The sequence below is a fragment of the Balaenoptera borealis genome, assembly GCF_965194805.1.
Source record: "Balaenoptera borealis genome assembly, chromosome: 2".
Taxonomy (NCBI): Eukaryota; Metazoa; Chordata; class Mammalia; order Artiodactyla; family Balaenopteridae; genus Balaenoptera; species Balaenoptera borealis.
In genome coordinates this window covers 35,492,126-35,500,599 of record NC_138867.1, presented here as the reverse complement: position 1 = coordinate 35,500,599, position 8,474 = coordinate 35,492,126, and the positions used below count along the sequence as shown (strand labels likewise).

The window sequence follows — 8,474 nt, the reverse complement described above, 5'->3', positions numbered from 1 at the left end:
CCCATGAAGTTATCATTATCATCCTTATTAAATATTTGTGAAACATCTCCATATGCATAGTGACAGGTATTTAGGCATGACGGAAAATGAAAAGAAATATATAAATATGATTTGTGCCCTCAGGGGCCTTGAATTTGAGTTGTGCAGACAGATGCATTATTTATAAAGAGGTGAATAGCTATCCACATAGGACACAGCAAGTACCAAATGTCTGGAAGAGACTGTAAGTGCAACTGGCATTCATGTCACACATATGGAGGCCCATGCCCTGCGGGGCACTTGCAAAGAAGCTAGTATTAACTTCTCTGAAATGGAATGACTGAAGGGTGGGTAATGGTGGTGACGGAGTCTTAAAGCACCGAGGTCTAAGCCGGGCACGTGGATGGCAAGATGACTGCCTGAGATGTTCTCTTCTTTCCAGAGAAGCAAGAAGAGAAGATGGATGATAGCCTAGGAAGAGGACTTCTGGCCCTGGCTGCGAGTTGGGTGACCTCAGGTAAGTCACTTCACATCTTGGAATCTCAGTTGCTGTATTTGTAAGATAAGGACTGGTTTATTCTTTGAAACCAAGGGACAAGTTTTGAAATGAAAGGTTAGCAAGAAAAGTCTAGGCAATTAATTTATGGGACAGGAATTATACAGATTGCTTCCTGCTCGGTAATAAAACCATCAAAAGATTATCATTCTAAAATACTGTCTATAATCATGATTGGAGGATAAGCTTGGTAAAAGGCCATAACATGTGCTGAGAAATGTGAGACGGAATGCATAAAACCAGGTAGGATTAATAATGACAGGTCTTAGGTAGTTGGGGAAATGTTTGAGAGCTTAATCAGTGAAGTGACAGAATCTACAGTTTAAATTTATGATTTAGTTATCTTCTGAGTGTGCAAAGCTCATGTTCTTATTATGATACAGTGAGTCCCCCCGACTGTAGCTTTTAGACTAAGCATATCATGGGTTTTGAATTACACAAGAGATTTGAGTATGTTGGGTTTCGGTAATGACTGTTACGAGAGCTCCATTAAACATCCCCGATTTCCCTAGTAGTCAGCTAGAATATAATTCAAAATAGGCTGCAGTGAGTGAGGCTTGAAGAAAATAGAAATGGACTGCTATGGTCACAGCAGAAGTGAAAGGGAGCAGTGCACACGCAGGCTTACAGGGAATTAGGAGTGATCTGAAAATATACCTGGGAGGAAATGAGTATGGGAGAAGAGCCTTGGAAGAGGAACAAGTATGAATCATGACTATCAGTCAAGTCACTGGGAACCTAAAAAATGTGATATATAAAACTCAAGGATCTCAATTCTCCTTTAAAGGTAAAAGGAAGTGTAGCAAGGATCATGGCACTGGGAACACTATGACTGAGTTGTCAGTTCTCACCTTCAGTTCACATGGAAGAGTTTGCCCTGCTCCCCACCTCTATCCCCACCCCGATACACACATATTCTAGATAAATTCAGTGAAATTTTTTTAGTGTTTTCTATTACGGGGGCAGTTGTCTGAGGCTGAGAAAATAAACTACCCTTAAACTGTCTTTAGATGCTCAAAAAGGGATGCAAATATGAAGTTAGTTCTAAACTCCCCACTAAATAGGGAATCCCAATGAAAACAACATTGAGCTCATTCTTTTGCCCATCAGATTGGGAAAAAATAATCATGTATCAGATAGTGTTGATGCCCTGCCCATGTCCCCTTGGCTGACCCCAGAGTTTGCCTGCAGACACTTCATAAACATGCCAACATCTTCCTGTGTCTGTCTTTCAGGGGGCATCCTCTGGGCTCAGGAGCATGCCCTGCCCCTGCACAGGTCAGATTGGGAGTAACTGAAATATAATGCCTTGGAGTGATCCTCAACCATTGAGGGTCGGTGGATAAATACTCTACTTCCTTGCCTTTCATTGAGATAATTCTAAGTTGTGTTCCATGCAGCCTCTCAGGAGGCTTCCAGAATGATTGAGACCCAGCTGTTCATAGAGTAGGGTGATCAACTGATCCCAGATTTCTTGGAACTGTCCCAGTTTTAGCATAGAAAGTCCTGTGTCCTGGGAAGCCCCTCAATCCTGGTAAACTGGGATAGTTGACCATTCTACCATAGAGGTAACTGGCTAGTCAGTGTACTCTTTATTGGTTTTTCTCCCTTCCCTGTCTCACTTCCCCATTTTCTCACAGTGATTTCTGGGATCATCTCCTAAATAAACTACTGCATACTTGGAATTATGTATTTTTTTCAATACCTTTCATCTGCAGTAGATTCTAAGTTGTTAGGGTAGGAGCCCTGTTTTACACAATACTGTCTGTCCACAGCATCTAACACAGTGTGTGAAGCATAGTTCATATTCAGTAAACATTAGCCAAATGAATGGACCCTGTATCATTAACCAAGCAGTTTTAATAGACATTATTTACTTCTGCTTGTCAATATCAGCCTATATATTCCTCTTAAGTTTCCATAGATATCTGCCAGTCACATTGATCAAGTTGTAGGTCAATAGGAGTAGTTTTACAAAAATGATGTATTATTGAAATCTTTTACATCTTTTGATCATCTTACTATTATTCATCCCAACACAGGAGTTTTTAAAAATAGAAATGGAATAATGACAAAAATCAATACCTGAGTAGCGTTAGCTAGATTAAGTGCTTTGGTGCACACTTTTTCTGTTAATCCTCAGAGCGACCTTGTCATTTTATATGTTTATTCCTAGTTTACAGAAAGTCAAGGCTTAGTATTCTTTGCTCATAATCACACAGCCAAGCAGGGGCCATGTTTCTCACCACCACCCCATGCCTTTCTCATTGCATTATGGGATTCACTGTAACTAGCCAGTAGGTTCTCTCTGAAACTCACCTGCACTCATAGAATTCTATGGAAAGCAAATTCTGGAGACAAAAACACATGGGCCACGATGGGTTGGCTTTTGGGGGTAGTCCTTCACAGCATTTTTTTTTTCAAATCTATTAAATCCTCCTGACAATAGCATCGTTTGCTGTAGTTTTCTCCTAAGTGAATGCTGTACTTCCTCTTAAACACTTGAGAGATTGCAGATCTTTGTCATTCGGTATCATTTAATTTCCTGAATAAAGAAACAAAAAAATGCAGGAGGTTTAAGTGTACATTTATAGTTGGTTTTAATTTCCTGTTTGCCCTTGTAATTGTGGTTTTCCTTATTTTGCTTGTGAAAAATATAATAGTGTTTGAAATATATTTTGTGTGGATTTTCTCATCTTAAAAGAGCGAGCAATTGTATACAAGACAATAGTGTCAACAGATAATTTCCCTTATTAATTACTTTTTAGGTTACTTATGTGCTTAAATTTGGTTACAACACATTTTTACACTGATATATGTGAGACAGAAGGAGAATGTACAGCTAAAATCCCCTGAGTTTTTTTGCTGCCAATGTTGATTGTGAAGTTAAAGAAAAATTAAAATGGTTAAGAATGTTTCAGATGTTAATTTCCAAATGCATTACCTTTATTTTCTTTTTCAATTTTAAAGGTAATATGCACTTATAAAAAAAAATAGAGAGGCATTCCCCTTTATAACCCCTTCTGTACCATCTCTAACACTTCTACCCCTAAGCCATCTGCCTCCCCAGTGGTAACCATGCTAATAGTTTGATATGTGTGTGTGTGTGTGTGTGTGTGTGTGTGTGTGTGTGTGTGTATTTCCAGAAAGAGAGAGGAAAATAACAGATATAGAACACAATACCCATGCTTTTTTAATTTAATTTTTTTTGCTTATTGGTATATCATAAACATCTTTCCTTACCAGTAAATATAGATCAAACTCATGCTTTTTAAATAGCTTCACAATGTTTCATAGAATGCTTATACTGTAATTTACTTAATCATTCTCCTATTTACAGATATTTTGACAGATATATTGACAGATATTTCCAACATTTCTCTATTACATAGTGTTCTACAGAGAGCATCCTCATAGTTCTTTCTTTGTGCTCCTATGTGGATTACTCTAAGAGAGAGTCTTAGAAGAATGCCTTGTTCACAGGGTATGCATTTTAAAAATATTGATAGTCTATTTCATTACCCTAAAAAGGTCTGTAAGAATGTGTGTTCTTACCACACAGTATATGAGTCTGATCATTTCCTTACACCCTCAAAAGCATGAATATTATGAACTGGCTTTTCTTGGTTTCCTGTGAAAGCAGGTCCCCAGGCAAGTATGTGCAGATGAAAAAAACAGCTGAAACATTGAAAAAAACAATTCATAATTCTAAGTAGAATGCTGAGTGTTGAAATCAGACAGTTTTTTCCTACTAAAAGCCCTGCATCTTGACTACATCTTTAAAACATGGAATTTATTCAAGCCATAAAATTAGAGAAGCTTTCTTCCAACTCTTTAGTTCTATGAGTGATTACCTTCAACTTTGTGTTATCAGGGAAGTTTTAAAAGAGGGGGACTTCTGAGTTGATCTTTGAAGAATGATTGAGATTCCTCTAGGAGGGAAGAGGGACGTGGCTTTTCCAGGCTGTGAGAAGTATGCAGTTTTTTCTGGAAAGTAGACACGGGCGGAAGGATAAAAGGGGTGTTGAAACTGGAAGATCACAGTCAGACGTTATCAGTAGCCGAACTCTCTGTCCCAGTCTCAACCTTCACCCTCTCTTATCCCAGCACTAAATAAAGTTGGAGATACTGGAAGAACTGATTCTACGTATTCTTAGGTGGTCTCTTACAAACAGCTGTGAGTGAAGAATAACTGATACATCCTCCTAACCCCCAAATTCTGACCTCAAATCTGTTGCAATGACTGAAATTTCCATCATTAGGATTATGGTTTCAATTTAAGACATAGAAGTCACTCTTTTAAAGATATTCATAAAATTGGTGAAGACAATTGGGTCGGTGACAAAGAGGATAACACTTTACGATGAATTCACTTATTGGAGTTAAGTTAGAAGATTTTGGGGATTTTTTAGATATGAAAGAGAAAAAGTGCCAGTGGGCTGAAGCAGTGGTCCCTGGCCTGTAATTCCTGAACTCATTGGAGTCTAAGAATTTCAGGATCCATTGGAATAATGATGTTGATAATAATAACAATAGTAATATCAATGATTTCAATAGTGCAACAGCAATAACAGAAATGACAGAAAATTATAATTTGTTGAGTGTATGTTGGGCCTCTGTTTTACATACTTTAATTCCCCCTCATGACACCCTGTGGGGTTTTACATACTTTAATTCCCCCTCATGACACCCCGTGGGGTTGACTATATTTTTCTAACCTTACAGATGAGGGAACTGAGACTTGCAGAGGTTAAGCAATTTGTTGGAAGATCACAAAAGCTAGTAAACTAAACTCTGAACTTCTGTTAGTGTGACTCGAAAACCCATGACTTGAGGACACCAAGTTACCAAGGTGGTAACCAAAGCAAACACTGCTTACATCACATCTTTATGTACATTCAGGCCTGGGTACAGAAGAGGATCAGCCTGAGCAAAGGGCAGGTAGTGGCATAGCCATGACTCTGGTCCCTTTCTGTGGCCACTGTTGGTTGTCGATGAGTTATGGGTACCTGGGAACACGCTGGCTCTATACCAGTTTTCTCTCTCTTTGGAATTCATATGGTGGGTTATGATCTGCAATGATTTTCCTGGTCTTGTGTGCCCTACTCATGACTGCTGCTGAAAGCTTACCTATCCTTGCTAGTGTATTGCCATGTCTAAACAACAGGACAGAAGAGACTCTGAAATGCTGCTAATTAGGGCATTTCAGAAACAGGTATATTTCAGTCTATATTGCACGAAATGTCTCCTGTTGCAATTCGAAGTTGTTCAGTGTGGTGGAAATAGAGAATTGTTCCTTTATAATCTATAATCTATATATACAGTACTTGAAAAAAATGAAATCCTGTCTCTATTTTTCTAAATAAGTCACATTCTTGGCTCTTACCTGCAGGCCCTATTTCCACCCCTGTAATTATATATGTATCATATTCCTAGAATGCTTGTTTTAAATGCAAATTCTTGGGTCTTCTCAAGCATCCTCAAGGATCAATAAAACTAAAAGCTGGTTCTTTGAGAAGATAAACAAAACTGATAAACCACTAGCTAGATTCATCAAGAAAAAAAGGGATAAGACTCAAATCAACAGAATTAGAAATGAAAAAGAGGAAGTAACAACTGACCCTGCAGAAATACAAAGAATCATGAGGGATTACTACAAGCAACTATATGACAATAATATGGACAGCCTGGAAGAAATGGACAAATTCTTAGAAAAGCACAACCTTCTGAGACTGACCCAGAAAGAAATCGAAAATATGAACAGACCAATCACAAGCACTGAAATTGAAACTGTGATTAAAAATCTTCCAACAAACCAAAGCCCAGGACCAGATGGCTTCACAGGCGAATTCTATCAAACATTTAGAGAAGAGCTTACACCCGTCCTTCTCAAACTCTTCCAAAATATAGCAGAGGGAGGAGCACTCCCAAACTCATTCTATGAGGCCAGCATCACCCTGACACCAAAACCAGAGAAAGATGTCACAAAAAAAGAAAACTACAGGCCATTATCACTGATGAACATACATGGAAAAATCCTCAACAAAATACTAGCAAACAGAATCCAACAGCACTTTAAAAGGATCATACACCATGATCAAGTGGGGTTTATCTCAGGAATGCAAGGATTCTTCAGTATATACAGATCAATCAATGTGATACACTATATTAACAAAATGAAGGATAAAACCATATAATAATCTCAATAGAGGCACAAAAAGTTTTTGACAAAATTCAACACCCCTTTATGTTAAAAACTCTTCTGAAAGTAGACATAGAGGGAACTTACCTCAACATAATAAAGCCATGTATGACAAACCCACAGCCAACATCATTCTCAATGGTAAAAAACTGAAACCATTTCCTCTAAAATCAGGTACAAGACAAGGATGCCCACTCTCACCACTATTATCCAACATAGTTTTGGAAGTTTTAGCCACAGCAGTCGAGTAATCAGAGAAGAAAAAGAAATAAAAGGAACCCAAATTGGAAAAGAAGAAATAAAGCTGTTACTGTTTGCAGATGACATGATACTATACATAGAGAATCCTAAAGATGCTACCAGAAAACTACTAGAGCTAATCAATGAATTTGGTAAAGTAGCAGTATACAAAATTAATGCACAGAAATCTCTTGCATTCCTATACACTAATGATGAAAAATCTGAAACAGAATTTAAGGAAACACTCCCATTTACCATTTCAACAAAAAGAATAAAATACCTAGGAATAAACCTACCTAAGGAGAAAAAAGACATGTATGCAGAAAACTATTAAGACACTGATGAAAGAAATTAAAGATGATACAAACAGATGGAGAGATATACCACGTTCTTGGATTGGAAGAATCAGCATTGTGAAAATGACAATACAGCCCAAAGCAATTTACAGATTCAAAGCAATCCTTATCAAACTACCAACAGCATTTTTCACAGATCTAGAACAAAACATTTCACAATTTGTATGGAAGCACAAAAGACCCCAAATAGCCCAAGAAATCTTGAGAAAGAAAAACGGAGGTGGAGGAATCAGGCTTCTGGACTTCAGACTATACTACAAAGCTACAGTAATCAAGACAGTATGGTACTGGCACAAAAACAGAAATGTAGATCAATGGAATAGGATAGAAAGCCCAGAGATAAACCCACGCACATATGGTCACCTTATCTTTGAGAAAGGAGGCAAGAATATACAATGGAGAAAAGACCACCTCTTCAATAAGTGGTGCTGGGAAAACTGGACAGCTACATATAAAAGAATGAAATTAGAACACATCCTGACACCATACACAAAAATAAACTCAAAATGGATAAAAGACCTAAATATAAGGCCAGACACTATAAAACACATAGAGGAAAATGTAGGCAGAACACTCTTTGACATAAATCACAGAGAGATCCTTTTTGGACCACCTCTTAGAGAAATAGAAATAAAAACAAAAATAAACAAATGGGACCTAATGAAACTTCAAAGCTTTTGCACAGCAAAGGAAACCATAAACAAGACGAAAAGACAACCCTCAGAATGGGAGAAAATATTTGGAAATGAAGCAACTGACAAAGAATTAATCTGCAAAATATAGAAGCAGCTCATGCAGCTCAATATCAAAGAAACAAACAACCCAATCCAAAAATGGGCAGAAGATCTAAATAGACATTTCTCCAAAGGAGATATACGGATTGCCAACAAACACATGAAAGGGTGCTCAACATCACTAATCATTAGAGAAATGCAAATCAGAACTACAATGAGGTATCACCTCACACCTGTCGGAATGGCCGTCATCAAAACATCTACAAACAATAAATGCTCGAGAGGGTGTGGAGGAAAGGGAACCCTCCTGCACTGTTGGTGGGAGTGTAAATTGATACAGCTACTATGGAGAACAGTATGGAGGTTCCTTAAAGAACTAAAAATAGAACTACTGTATGACCCAGCAA

General features: G+C 37.8%; 1 long non-coding RNA gene across 1 annotated transcript in view; it reads left to right on the top strand.

Moving 5' to 3' along the window:
- LOC309624428 overlaps positions 1 to 8,474 on the top strand; it is a 599,716-nt gene that overhangs the window by 33,946 nt on the left and 557,296 nt on the right. Inside the window, exon 2 of the long non-coding RNA XR_014241912.1 lies at positions 422 to 496. This is a non-coding gene — a long non-coding RNA (uncharacterized lncRNA). The remainder of the gene's footprint in view (positions 1 to 421; positions 497 to 8,474) is intronic.